This window comes from Temnothorax nylanderi, unplaced genomic scaffold, assembly GCF_030848795.1.
Source record: "Temnothorax nylanderi isolate EJ_2023f unplaced genomic scaffold, tnyl_v1.0 TNYL_tig1160_pilon, whole genome shotgun sequence".
NCBI lineage: Eukaryota > Metazoa > Arthropoda > Insecta > Hymenoptera > Formicidae > Temnothorax > Temnothorax nylanderi.
Genome location: NW_027250222.1, coordinates 1 through 14,153, shown reverse-complemented (window position 1 = coordinate 14,153; position 14,153 = coordinate 1). Strand labels below are relative to the sequence as shown.

General features: G+C 36.6%; 1 long non-coding RNA gene across 1 annotated transcript; it reads right to left on the bottom strand.

Moving 5' to 3' along the window:
* Positions 1–228: 228 nt before the first annotated feature.
* Positions 229–6,855, bottom strand: LOC139786830 (uncharacterized). The gene is made up of 2 exons (XR_011722435.1): positions 6,078–6,855; positions 229–5,879 (listed from the first exon to the last, which is right to left on the bottom strand). It is a non-coding gene; the product is annotated as an uncharacterized lncRNA (long non-coding RNA).
* Between the last annotated feature and the right edge of the window lie 7,298 nt (positions 6,856–14,153).

The following is a 14,153-nucleotide window of genomic DNA, read 5'->3' as shown; positions in this document are numbered from 1 at the left end:
CACACGTCTCATTTCGCTGCGTAATGCAACACAAAATTTTAATTGTTTGCTGCATTAATTTTTGAATTTTCGTTCATATTATATTTCAAAACATTCCTTTATTTGCGTCTTTATTTTCAAAATAATACCATGTGCGTACTTGCATACTTTAGTATCTTATACATAATTATGAGTAAGGATAAGAATATAGGCTAAGTAGTTCCTGGAATAAATAATTGGGAAATTAAGTAGTTTAAAACTTATTTATTGAACATGACATAAAAATCACGATACATAATAATGATAAACCGAGGTCTATTGTAAGCTTCAAAAACTTTAGATATATTATTTATTTATAATTTTCCAGTGCAATATGGCGCGCGCGCGCATTTTTCGCGTGGGTATGTGTGTGTGTGTATGTTGTGTATGTATTGTGTTGTGTGTAAACTCCTTATCAAACTCTAACAGATGATTACTTTATACATATATGCATAATCATTACGCATGGAATGTGCACGCATCTTCTCGCTTTCGCTCGCATCTCTCTTCGACTACAAAATTCGCGGATAATTAGCGATCTCGACGACGATACGATAACCTATCTCCATCTTCGCGAAAGTGATTCTTCGTCTGAATTTCGATTTCGCGTCAACGTTTCCTCTCAATCAAATCTAGCGAATTGTCAAACTAAAAATTTACATCTTGCGTAGGATAAACAAATCGTGGACAGTCATCGGCACAAAGAACAGAGGTGTACAAAAAAGAGCCTTATTGAAACAGCGTTAATAGTCAAGCCGATAATGAGGTTTGAATCAATAAGCAGTAAAGAACAGGGTTATTATTAATTTTCGATTTATACACGAACGTACTTACACACGTGCAAGAATCACTGCAGCGTCCACCATTATAATCCTACGTTCTAACTTGTATCAAGATTTACTGAGAGGGATTTTCTTCAACATTTTTATTTGCCTGAGGAAAAATATCAGAAACGTGGCTTGGTATAAACGTTAATTCGTTCGGAAGTTTTTTTCTTTATATTGCTTTTGTAATTATGTCGCTGCCAAAGAAAAACTCAGAGAGAAAACCAGATAGATTCCGAGAATTTATATATATAATCGATCATTGGCACGAATCGGTATCGTCGTCAGCGCTAAAGTCCAACGGAAAAAAGAAAAGCGAACGGGCTTCTTCAACACATATGCGATCCGTCGAAAAATAAATATGTCAATGTAGACTGTAGAGAGATAGTGTATGAGTGAAGGGGGAGAACAGATGAGACGGCTTGATTCGAGCGCGCCAAATGAATGGGGGATCCCCGATCGGGTCCCGCTCTACGCTACTTTTTTGTTGCTTTATTAATAATTGTGGGCTTTTGGCAGTGATATTCAATCGTCATGACTGAGGAGAAAGTACTTAAGTGATCGACGACGACGTTGAGCTTCGTCGAAGTAATGGCAAGTATTACTTTTGCGAGAAACGAATCTTTTTTTTTTGGTGTATAAATTAATTTTCGTTTAATGAAATGTCTCAAAACCAAATACAATTTAAATATTACTGTGTTCGTCTTTCTGGACATTAATAATCCTCTTCTGAATTCACATCGCGTATCGACAAGAATATAATTTCCATATATATACAGTATAAGGCGATCTTAATATCGTGTTAACCTTTGCCGAAATGATTGATGCTGCAAAGAGGTAGGAAAAGACACGGGGAAATGTTTCTCGCTCTGTAAACTTGCAAAGGTCTTCTCCTCAAACACGCGCTAAAAATCCGCTCAAAATGTCCCGAGTGTGAAGTATAACAAATAACCATAAAACAGTAGTAGTAATACAAAAAATAGTCAAGTCGTCGCGTAATAAATAATATATATACGTATACATATATTACGCGCTTATGCATGCATATATATTATTTATTCTCTATATATTATATAATGTATACATATATCTCTGCACGTGTATAGCTTTGCAATCGCGTTGCGACCGTAGAATGAAAGTGGATCGAGAGATCGTGGCGTTAAACGAAAATACATCTCTTTCGAGATCTCTTTCATAATTAAACAGCTTGAATCAAAGTGAGGATTGTACACGCTTAATAGGAAATTCAATGCATATTTCATTAATAAGGAGTGTAGAAAAGTCCCAATCCACGTTTACTCCGCGGTCCGAGGCCGCCGTAATGAATAGATCGTATATATTTTATATCTCATCAATTTCTAAATTCTAATAACACCTTTTTTTAATCAGTACGAATCAATCGGCGAAACCTTGGGAACGCGCGCGCACGAAATTGGATCGCGATATCCAATTTGCACCAATGGCAGTACCGAGTCACGAAAGAGATAAATGTCAAGACAACGAATGCAAAATAAAAATAAAAAATATAAAATATATAAAAAATAAAAATATATAAGCAAGAAATGTCGTCAAGTTTTAATCAACTGTCGACAAGTTTGTTATAGATCCAAGTGCCAAAAAGCTTCAAACTTAAAAATCGTATCTTCCAATTTAATCATTAAAGTAAACTTAATGTAACATTACGGAAGCTTTCCCAGAAGGCATAATATTATTATATATAAATCTATTATATATAATATATCTGCAATTTATATAGAAGTGCAAAATGGATTAAATACGATCCCGTCGAACGTCACGTGTCCCAATGCTCCGCCCAGCACCACGGCACATTGTCCTATACTTATTGATATTTATATTATTATTTTTTGTCTCTGTGTTCTTTTTTGTTTCACTAAAGCAGTCTTACTTAAAGCGGCAACTTTTGGAAATTATTCGGTACATGTCTCCATACCCAAAATGAATCCTCAATCTGCTTTAGCACATATCGACCGACGCAAACAATCCTCTCTTTTTTTTCTTTTTCTTCCTCTCCCTCTCTCTCCCTCTCTCTTTCTCTCCCTTTCCCTCTTTTCTTCATCTTCATCCCTCTGCTGTCTGCACCCGAAGAGAGAAATGTAAGTTGAGCTACGCAAATTTTCAAAATTTTCCGCGTGACGTCTATCGACTAAGCTTTCTCTTATCTTAAATCCGACGTGAGTCCGAAAGCGCGAATCGATCCATGCTAATCTGTTCTTTCTTGTATTATTTCACTTTTTACATTAAATCGAATTAAGTCGGGTTCTATGCCGTGTGGATCGTACTTTTAAAATTTGTTTAAAATTCTGACAGAAAATAAATAACTTTCGTTACTTTTTTTTTTAGACAAATATAACCGATAGACGCTTTCGGAGCTCAGACTCTTAATATTATATACACGTTAAAACGGACGTAAACGACTTCAAATGCTCGTGCGTCAGAATTCCTTCGTTTTTTTTTTCGAAAAAATTCAAAAGCAACGCTGTTTCTCTTTCCTGAGAAAAAAAATTTATCTCCTCCTTATTGGAGCACCCTCGTGTTGTTCAGCCCAACCAAATAGAAGAACTCGTCATTTCGGTTTTCAAAGAACGCTGGTCTGCGATCGTTGAAGAATCGAAGCGTTCATCTCGTCCTAATCTCTATCTCTCCTCTAACCAGTTAATCGTTGCAGAGTAAATTCTACCTTATAGCTTACGGTATCACAGAGTTACGCGGCATCGCTTAATTGCTCCCAGTTCGTAATCGCCGATACGCAACCGATAGAAAGAAAGCATGTAAATTATGCCCATCACGAGGAAAAACCGGAACTTTTGTGAAGTGCAAAGAACATCGAGTGTTAACCATGGTCCTAACAAGAAAATGAATTTAACTTGATCATTTAATCATCGAAAAAGTTGAATTGTATTATTATATAAATTGAAATTTATATTACTGTTAAATTTTCCAATTTTAAAATATATAATAGTTTCTGCTTTTGATATGTTTTACTCGATACACAGTAAAAAATTTTGTGTCAATGGAAGTCCACTCTCAATTTTGTGTTAAAATAACTCATTCATCGTGTTATTTTTGACATTTAGAAATGTTATATCGACATTTATAACATTTCTAAATGTCAAAAATAACACGATGAATGAGTTATTTTAACACAAAATTGAGAGTGGACTTCCATTGACACAAAATTTTTTACTGTGTACCTGTCATTTAATTGATTAATCCACAAGAAAGAAACTTTTCTCATTTATTAAAGTCATGTAACAAAATATCTTTGGAATGACACATTCTTGGCGAAGAAGAAGATATATTTCTCTCAAGAGAAATTTCTCATAACAGAAGTAGCGCTTTTTTCTCGTAACACTCGAAGTTCTTTGCACGTGTGATCTGCAAGGGGCACACGTCCCTCTCCCGCACCTCCTTCTCACCGACCGACTCGACTTGTAACGCGAAACAATACACTATATAGATATATATATTTATATATTACATGTGACAAAATTAACAAGCGGTCTGTGGAGACGACGCGAAACAACAGATACGAGTAACTCGGGCGCGCGAGGAATACCTCGGGGGGAAAACGTTGTGTACATCTTCGATGGCGTGCGAGGAGTGACGATTCGTTTAAAAAAATATCTTCACCCGGCCCGCGCGCGATTTGAGAAGAGCGGAAATCTACGGAACGATAGCGCCCGCGAATCGCGCTTTTTACAATGCGACACGCGTACACCGAGGAATGCGTCGTTAATGATACCGGATGCATCTGTCATGCTTCCCCATAGGCCGCGCCGTGTACTTTAGCGCTATCATATCATGCGCCATGTAATGTGGAAGAAACAGCAATATATCGTTCGATAACTTGATATGCGTCAATAGTTGTTCGATGGGTTTCTAATTTTCTTTAGAGAAACAGTCGCGAGAGATTGATGCTCGAAATGTCTCCGAAGAAATTTTAAAATGTCAATCAAGTATCTCGAGTTTATTTATATTCGCAGAATACGATCAAAGTTGTTTCCGTGCAATGATACTTGCATCACCCGAGGCTATTTTTCAGATGTTCGTGCACATTACTCGACGCATCAGTTCTGCGCGAAAGATGCTCCTCGTAGTTAAGTATGATACAATTAATATAATTTTGCGACGTTGAACAGGAAAAACACACGTGAAAATAATATCGGTTCTCTTAGGCTTCGCACGCTCGATGATCCGACCCGAAGTGCGCGCGCATGTGCGCACATTCATACGCGCTCCTGAATTACACGAGCAGTATTCTTCCTCCGCACGACAGGAATCCGATCCCGCAAAGGCGAGAAACTGCCGTTGCTGCTTCCGGCACGCAAACTCGAACCTAATTCGAACAACAACGAATGAGCCTCGCTGCTGTTTGACACTACGATAAAAACGACATTTTCGCGGCGCTTCTTACGCTAACGACTCTCTCTTTTGTACGTTGGCCCGTATTCGCACCGCGCATCTTGCGCCGACTCTGCCCTCATTTCATGCCGAATATATACTTCGTGTATTAATTAAGTAAATAAATAACGCAACCGGAACCGAACAGAGTCGCGCTCAGCGCGCTAAGAGTACGAGCCTCTTTAACGGTTTTTTGCGTGACGTACTGATTTGAGAACGCTTTTCAGTCTAGGTTGCGAGAAAGTTAATTGGATGTTACGATTGGAGATATGCGGTTCTGTTTCCACGGTTAACGTGTTCCACGCGAAGGTAATTTAAGTGAAGAAATAATAAACGCATCCGCATCAAAAGGATGCCTAAAAGATGCTCGAAAGATGCCGAAAAGATTAGGGGGTATAGAGGAACATTTAAAACGTTAGAATAATTTTTGTACCAATTTATGTCAGATTTTATATACCAGATTATTATATCAGATTATTATACCAGATTAGAATGTCTTTCGGGCATCTTCATGATGTCCTTCAGGGGTATTATTTTTCTCCCACGGAAACCGGAAACACCTTCGCGCCCGCTGAATGTCTTTTTCTCTCTCTTCGATCTTCGTTCCCGATCGTCCTACGTTAGGAAAAGAACAACGTATAGAGCGCGACGCGCACGAGAAATCACGCGCGCGATTAAGGAACTTAACATTTAGGTCTGGCAACTCAAATGACTATTCCGTAACCGACTAACCGCGAGTCCGCGACATTCAACGTGCGAGACATTCGCGATTCGTGCGATCTCGATACGTAATCCTGTTTTATTATTATGTACCTCGCTTCCTTCCGCCGACTCCTTCCTCCTTCACGATTATCCTTCGACTCTCGAATCTCGATGATTTCCCGAAATCCTTGCTCTCACTTCGATCGACCGATCGGTTGCGACCCTTCCGTCCTCCTCGCTCCTTTCCTCCTGCCTCCACTCTTTTCTCTCGCCATCTTAAACAGATTCTCAAAATCCAAGAGAACGTAAGATCAGATTCTTGCTCGATATTGTTTGGCCTTTATACGCCGACGTTGTCACGAAACTGGATGCCATCTTACAGATGTTGCGGTCCAAAAGGAACGTCCCAAGCAGCTCTCTTCGTCCTCTCGAATGCTACCATCGTGCGATCGCTCGATCGAGTCTCTCGACCCGCGAGGATTCTTGACACGATCGACTGTCGACATCCAGCGAGCCGAACAACGCGGCTCGAGGATCGTTCAACCATTTCCTTCTCTTCCTTGTCCGTACTGGGCTAACAAACTTGAGCGTGCTCGCTTTCGAGCTGAACGTGTGCGAACTTTCTCTCTTCCTTCTTCTTTTATATGCATCTTCCTCTCTCGCGATTCTTCTCCCTCGTATTCGCACACATTCCCCGTTTCCTCCGTTATTATTATCTCTTCCTCCTTTCTCTTTCTTCTTTACCAAGCTGAAGGCGGATTCGGACACGAGCGTGCCACCACGTTGCGGCTCGACTCGGATGCGTTAACGGGTGCCGAAGTGCGTCGGATCTCGATCGGTTTTGAGCCGGACGCGGGCGGCCGGCCCAAAACCCCTTGACTGTTTCACGATAGGTTCCGTTGATCTTCCGCGCAATCTTCCGCCTTCTTCAACGAGCGCTTTAGCTTGTCGACCAGTCGATTATGGAACTTGTTGAGGGAGTTTGAGCTGCCGGTCTTCGGCGGAGACGTGCCCGTGCTCTTGCTCGGGCTCTGAAGAGAGCTCTGGGACGCCCTCGAGGACGTTCTCGAGAAGTGCCGCGAGGTCGTGGACCGATGCGCCGGCGAGGTGAGAAAATCGGAACCGGGGGAGGTCGACAATGACGGACCCTCCGACTTGGAACATTCAGACACCTGCGATCAGAAAAATGTATGTTCCGGATTATAGCACGAGGAAAACTTCCTGGCTAAAATTTTCCCATACGACAGTAATCAGCTCGTTTTTAGTTATCGCTGTCTTATCATGTGCATTATTAGCATTAAACTTATAAAGATCCTTTTTATAAACAACTTTTATACATATGTATTTATTTCTTGATATATAGCTGAAACACTAATAACTGTTATTAAAAGAAACAAATGCGTCACATGTACTTCATCGAACTAGAATTATTATGGTTTTAATAACTATTATTGTTTGTTTCTAAAACGTTCTATAATTTATTAATGCGTAATGACGATCAACAATTGAAACCATTAGCGAATCATATTATTCTATCATCATTATTTACAACTATAGTCTTTGATCGCGTGATTTGCCTTTCAAATCTGTTGGTTTTCATCTAGATTCTCTGCTAATATCTGTCACGAAATCACGACGAAGTGTAATCATCATCGATAATGACAGATTTCGAGCGTCCACTTCGTCGAAGTCATTCGTTTGTTGCTCGTTGCGCGAAAGGTGAAAGCTATGATGACAAATTTAACACGAACTATCGAGACTACTCTAACACGTGCGAGTAACAAGAATTTAATTACATTCTTGTATACTCTGAAAGAGAGATTATTCATTTAATAGACTATTATTTAAATATTTATATTTATTATTCATAGTATTAGTTTTTATATTTCACTTAAATAATTAAAAAATTTGGAAATACAAGTTTTTATTAAAAATACTATATAAAATATAATATTACAAATAATTCCACCAGTGCAAGTTATTCTAATTTAATGTAAAGAAGAGTTATCTCTGACATATGTATACTAAAACATCAAGTGATACGGATTCAGAATACGGATTTAGATTTTTAACAATAAGATATACGATACCAGCTTATACATGATTCACGCAATAATATTCGTATCTATACTGATAAGATAGATAATAGGCCAAAAAGGAATGCATTGCGAAGCGCCGAGCAATAATATTTTACCAACTAACCCGCAACTTCCTTCAATCAGCATTTATCGTCCAAATATGTACCCGCCAAAGTCAAGAGAATCCCGTTCGTGAATCGCGATAATGGCGAAAACCCTATAACGGGTGTGCAATTAATTCATGAGAACACGTGCCTCTCATTTCTTCGCGTACAAACGTGCGATTTCCTTCCGGTAATAGCGATATCATTTGACTAGCTGATTAACAGGTTTGCATTTTTGCGAAGGTTCTCGAACGCGGACTGGCCGAGTCATCTTGAATTATTCAACGCCGAAGTGCGATAAAGATCGGAAAAAGTATCGTGTATCGCGCATATGACGCACGCGTAATACATTCATCGCGCTTACGGCCGCGGCGCGGCGTACGTGCCCTTCTCCACGTACGATCCCCGCCGAACTTGCGACCACGTGCTCGTATTGTCATCACGGTAGGCAGCGGTAAGTGGCCGATTAGGTCAGATTTGTTTCGTGTGTAAGCTTCCCTCCTTTTACACGTACACAGTAACAGCAAATGAGATCGAATGACGATAGCTAGTTCACGCAGTGATTCTCATATTCTCTGAAATAGATTTTATTTATCACCAACGATTTATTAAGCTATTTTTCAGGCTTTAATTATAGATAACATCGAGAATCTTATTTATACTATTTTTCTTTATTCTTTTTTATTCACTATACGGATTAATTTCTTAAATAAAAAACAAGAACCTGTTCTTATATTCTAATAAAAATTTAATGAAGCTTTTTTTTTTAATTTTCCTCATTTTAAAAAACTTTATATTTTCTAAACATACTAAAATTGCTTAATATTTTGCCATATTATAGTTATCTTCTATAATTTCTAGTAGACATATGAGATGCGTAAAGATTATTTACTAAAATAAATTATTTAAAATTCTCGACGAATATAATCCTTTTTATTCAAATATAATCTTTATTGTCACTGCGAGTAACTCGTTCTGTCTACGGCTCCAACCTCACCGAATCTACTCTCGCTGCTGTATTACGTGCGGTTACGCAATCCACATATCACAGGCGAAATGCGACGCAATGTGTACTGATACACGCGCGCAAACGAAGTTTGTTGCCTATAAATGTTTCTCATTTAATCTTACCGCGATCCCTGACTCATATTTATAAAGAACCTCTTATCGAAGCGTTAAAGTGAGATAAAAATAGAAGTGTTGAAAATAAGAACAACGATCGATTCGCCGTGTTATCGGTGTATAGGACAAGTTCAGAACAGGTGTTCGGAACCTATTTGCCACAGTTCGTTTGTTCAACGATTCATTAATATTCCGAGTTTCACATCGACCGCAATGAATAAATCTATTCTCGTTTAATAATTAACATCTGTGCATAGCTTAAAGTTTGTCAATAATAAATAACGTACAGGTTTTTTTTTAAATTAAAGCATTTACAAATGTTGTAACAAATTGCAGAAATAATTAAATCTCTAAATAATTACCTGAGAAAAAAAAACAAATAATTTGACATTATATATTAATTTAATTCTTCAAACCAATCGAAATAATTAATTCCGTAATTAAATGTATTTTGATCTCATTAATGCCAGCAGGCATATATTTCATTTATTGCCAGCTTTCGGAATTAATTCGAATATGATTTACAGAGATTTTTGGAATATTGTTATCGAAATTTATATGTAAATCTAAATGCATAAATTTACATCTAAATCCAGCATTATTAACAAATTTCGCGGACATTTTTTAGTAGTTCTCCGATATGATCCGCGTAAACAAAAAAAGCTCGACGAAAGTGTGTGCGTGGTTATAATTAGGCGTTGATATAGCCATATTGCGATAATCCATGCACGTTGCATGGATTAAAAAATGCGCAGTGTACAAACTAACAGCTTCGCGTTATATAATTGGTAATGATTTCTCGTGAGATTGCGTTAATGTTCTGGCAGTAATAATCGTATCTGTCTCGTACTGCGTACTTGCAACTTTCAATGTCACGTGCTCGAGTTGGCTCTAAATATCGACATGGAAGGACAAAGAGTTGATTAAAAATATCCCGTTCACGCGTTTTTATAACGGTAGAACGCATTATCCGTGACGGAAATTAACTCTTCATTATGTATCATATACAAAACGAAGTATACATTATAGATATATTTTTTCTATATTTAATCGTTATTTTATTGATTTGATAACAATGCACAACTGAATAATAAATTGCCAATAACTAATTAACCTCAGTATTTTTTATCGCACACAGATAAGCAGTCTGCCTAAAAAAATCTTGATCTATTTAATAAATAATCGTATAGTCACTTGATTTTTTATTTAATAAATAGATAGGGAAAAGGATATTCGCGTCTTCACTTTTTGCCGATTATCCTTTGTGCGTCGTTTCCATCTACAAACCACCGGCTTTCGTACTTTATCCTCGCTTTAAGTGTAGCAGGCCAAGTTCAAGAAACAGCATCGCGAAAATACTCAGGGCGCAACCGAGGATTGTTAACTTTACATAAAATAAAAACAGTTATGTCACCTCGTCGCCTTGTACCTTGCAAATATTCTTTTCACTCGCGCATGACTCTTGTCGCGATTCTTGTTAAAACCGTAATATTCCCGTAATAAAGCATTCTCTTCACGGTTGAAGAGTTATGGAATTATTTCATTCTTGCGCCGAGTCTTTTAAGAAGTCTTCCAATTTTGTAATTACTATCATTAACTACATACTTGAAAAAAGTACAAATTTATAATTTTTTTTTACAAAATTAAGTGTTTTTTTTTCTTAATATTATATCTAATCATAATTTAAAATATTATCGCAAATGAGAAAAAAACTTTATGAGGAAACTTCACGTCTAGCGTATTATGCAACACATTAGGTAACAACAAAATTCTATTATTATCAGCAAATTATCGTTATTATTTCACGAAACAGTGTAGAGAATTTATCAAAGGATTTAAAATATGAGCATAAAAATAGAAAACTAACAATGAAACTCTGGTCACGATGATTTCTTACAAACTATGCGACTGAAGAATATTTAAATATGGATTCTAAATCTGTCAAAATACGTTAATTGGTTTAAACTAACATAGCGAATGATTCATAGAATTATATATGACATCACAAATAACAATTTTGGAAAATCCAAATTTTATCCGAGTTTTATTATATCAATATTGATAATCAATCTTTTGAAAGATTATTAATTTTAATTGTTAGCAAGATTAAATACGCGATATATAAATATACACATTATATTTTATTACGTATTACGTGATTATGAATGAATGGATCGACAGATGAGGGACTTTTGATAACTGAGAATCTCTCCGTATGAAAGTTCACCGCATGATACATTGCAAAACCAACTGACCAAAGCTTGCGCAATGTCGCGTCACATATATAAAGTACATGGTGTTCTAAACCTATAGGGACGTCTGTGTCCATTAGAAATGATTGAACAAACAATTTATTTCACCCTCGTATAAATCTGATAATCACTATATGATATAAACAACGTCTCAATTTACCTCGACATTACTTTAATCTTGAATTTAATTTATATCATAAATAAAATCTGTTTAAAATTATTTAAAAATAATTTATAATTAAATCGTAATAATTAATATTCTGTCATTGTTTTGTTTATTCATTCTCTGCTATTCAATTACTCATACTTTGAATTAAAAAAAATTTTTACTTAGGATAAGTATGTCCGTCAAAGATATATACATATATAAGATATTCGAATAAGACGGAGTAATAAGTGACATTTGCATAAGGAAATACTATGGTAAATAAAAATATTATTATTATTATGCCCGAATTTCTCATATAGGTATCTATTGGCGCATTAATGATCATGATAATTCCGTATAACTCTCGTTAACCCTCCGTGGGTGCGTAGGGTATCTTACAATCTTACACCCCACAACAACTTGTAAACTATGAGTGTTCTAGACGTATTTTAATACAGAACCGATTATAAAAAAAAACATTAAAATTAAAATTTCAGTATGTTAATATGCTCTAAGATATGTGCAACAATGAATAATATCAAACAGAAAACAACGAATATTAATTGATTTAATATTTATAGTATAAATAACGTGGAATGTAATTTACACCTCACGCGCTCTTTTACGTTTGAAATTCTCACGCGCTCACTGGAGGGTTAATTAATATTTGTAATTGCCGTTGTCACTGTTACTGTAAATTTGTTTCATACGTAAATGACGGATAAATACAAAAGTCGCAATGCCATCGGCGACATTTGCGATAACATTTACGAGCGCAGTAAACCGCGTCCCGCATGCAATTCGACATTATGCGCATAACTGCCTACGTCGTGATAAAAATAAACTTCTAGCCGGCGCACATATCCGCCGGGACACGTGGTTCCGATCGTCACTTATTATTGACTGTGCTTGTTCGGCGTCTGCAAATACAATTTCGCCGGACGTTTAGCGACGCCAAGGGGAAACCGGTTCCGAGTGCGGCGAGTTGATCTTTTACGGCAACGATTTCACGAGAAAAAAAGGCCCGACTTTTTCCGAGCTATTTTATCGACGAACGCCGGACGCGAAGAGAACGATCGACGTTGCGAGCTGCGAGTACGGTCAATCGCGTAAAAAAAAAAAGTTAGATCTGTCCTTGAGGTTTAGAAGAAGCTATCAATCTCCATTGCGGCATATGTCGCAAACTTTCTCGCGGTTAAAATTTCTATGACAGAGATAACGTCTCTTTAATGTAAACTCGGAAAATTTAATTTAATATTTTAAAAACCATAAGAGAACGCTTACAAGTTCAAAACATCCCAAGTTAATACGTACGAAATCTTTCTATTCTAGTCAAACTCGTTATTGTCAGATTAATTTTACGTTAGCGAAATTTTAGTTCCAGATGCGCGTATTACGCAATTCGAAATTAATTCTCATACTCTCAATTATTCTGATCTTGATGTGAAAAGATTGTTTTCATTCTATATTTAAAAATAACGCACACAAAAAACATGTAAAAACTGTAATGCATACACATTGCAAAAACGTAACAGAGTATCGAGACAAATCTTAAAGGACTCTATATACAAAGTGTCTGTGAGAATGAGATTTTATAGTACGCGTCTTTATCGGAATTTGGATTTAACTATTTGGCAAAAATTTAGTAATTAGATTTACAATAAAATCTCTCATCTCAATTGCTTCAAGCTTAAATCTACTTTAATGACTTGAGTCGAAATCTATATTATAATCAATATTTTAATAAATTATTCTGAACTTTCCTTTAAAAAATTAATCTCATGTTTGAAATAGAAATATATTTTTGCTGTTAATTCTCATTTTTTTTTTCGGAATATCTATATATTTGCCTGCAGAAAAGACGCTAAAATAGCAAACAGTTTATCCTTTTGCATCGTAACGCGGAATTTGCATGATAAATACATAATTACATCGAAATTGCACAACATCACATAATATTTACAAGCAGGATATTTTGAGACAATCAAAACGATGATAAAACGTATCGCAATAGCTCTTATAGCTCCAAGGAAATCGATCCTCTATTTATAAATAGGATAGTCAGTAATATATGCGTTCATACATTTTCCCTAATTATATTATCTTTATCATATTTTCTTTTAATAATAAATACTGACATATTATATCCGTAAAAATAATATTTGAGAAACCCTTAAACGTAATAGATATCGATATTTCTTGAAGCTACAAGAATCAAGTAAGACGTTTATTTTGAAAGAACCGGCAAATTTGGCAGCAGCTGCTGAAACAGCAGCTCCCTCGTATCGATATCTAATCTCATCACCTTTCTAATCTAATAATAAGTCATGTAATACGACAGAATCCGTTTTCAAAATAAACGCTTCGAGCAGGCTGGAAAAACGAAAGACACGCCGCGCAAAGCTGAGATAACCGATTACCATGAGAATCGAGACGGAAGGACGATCGGACGTGCCGCACTTTGCGAGACGGTTGTGCCTGCT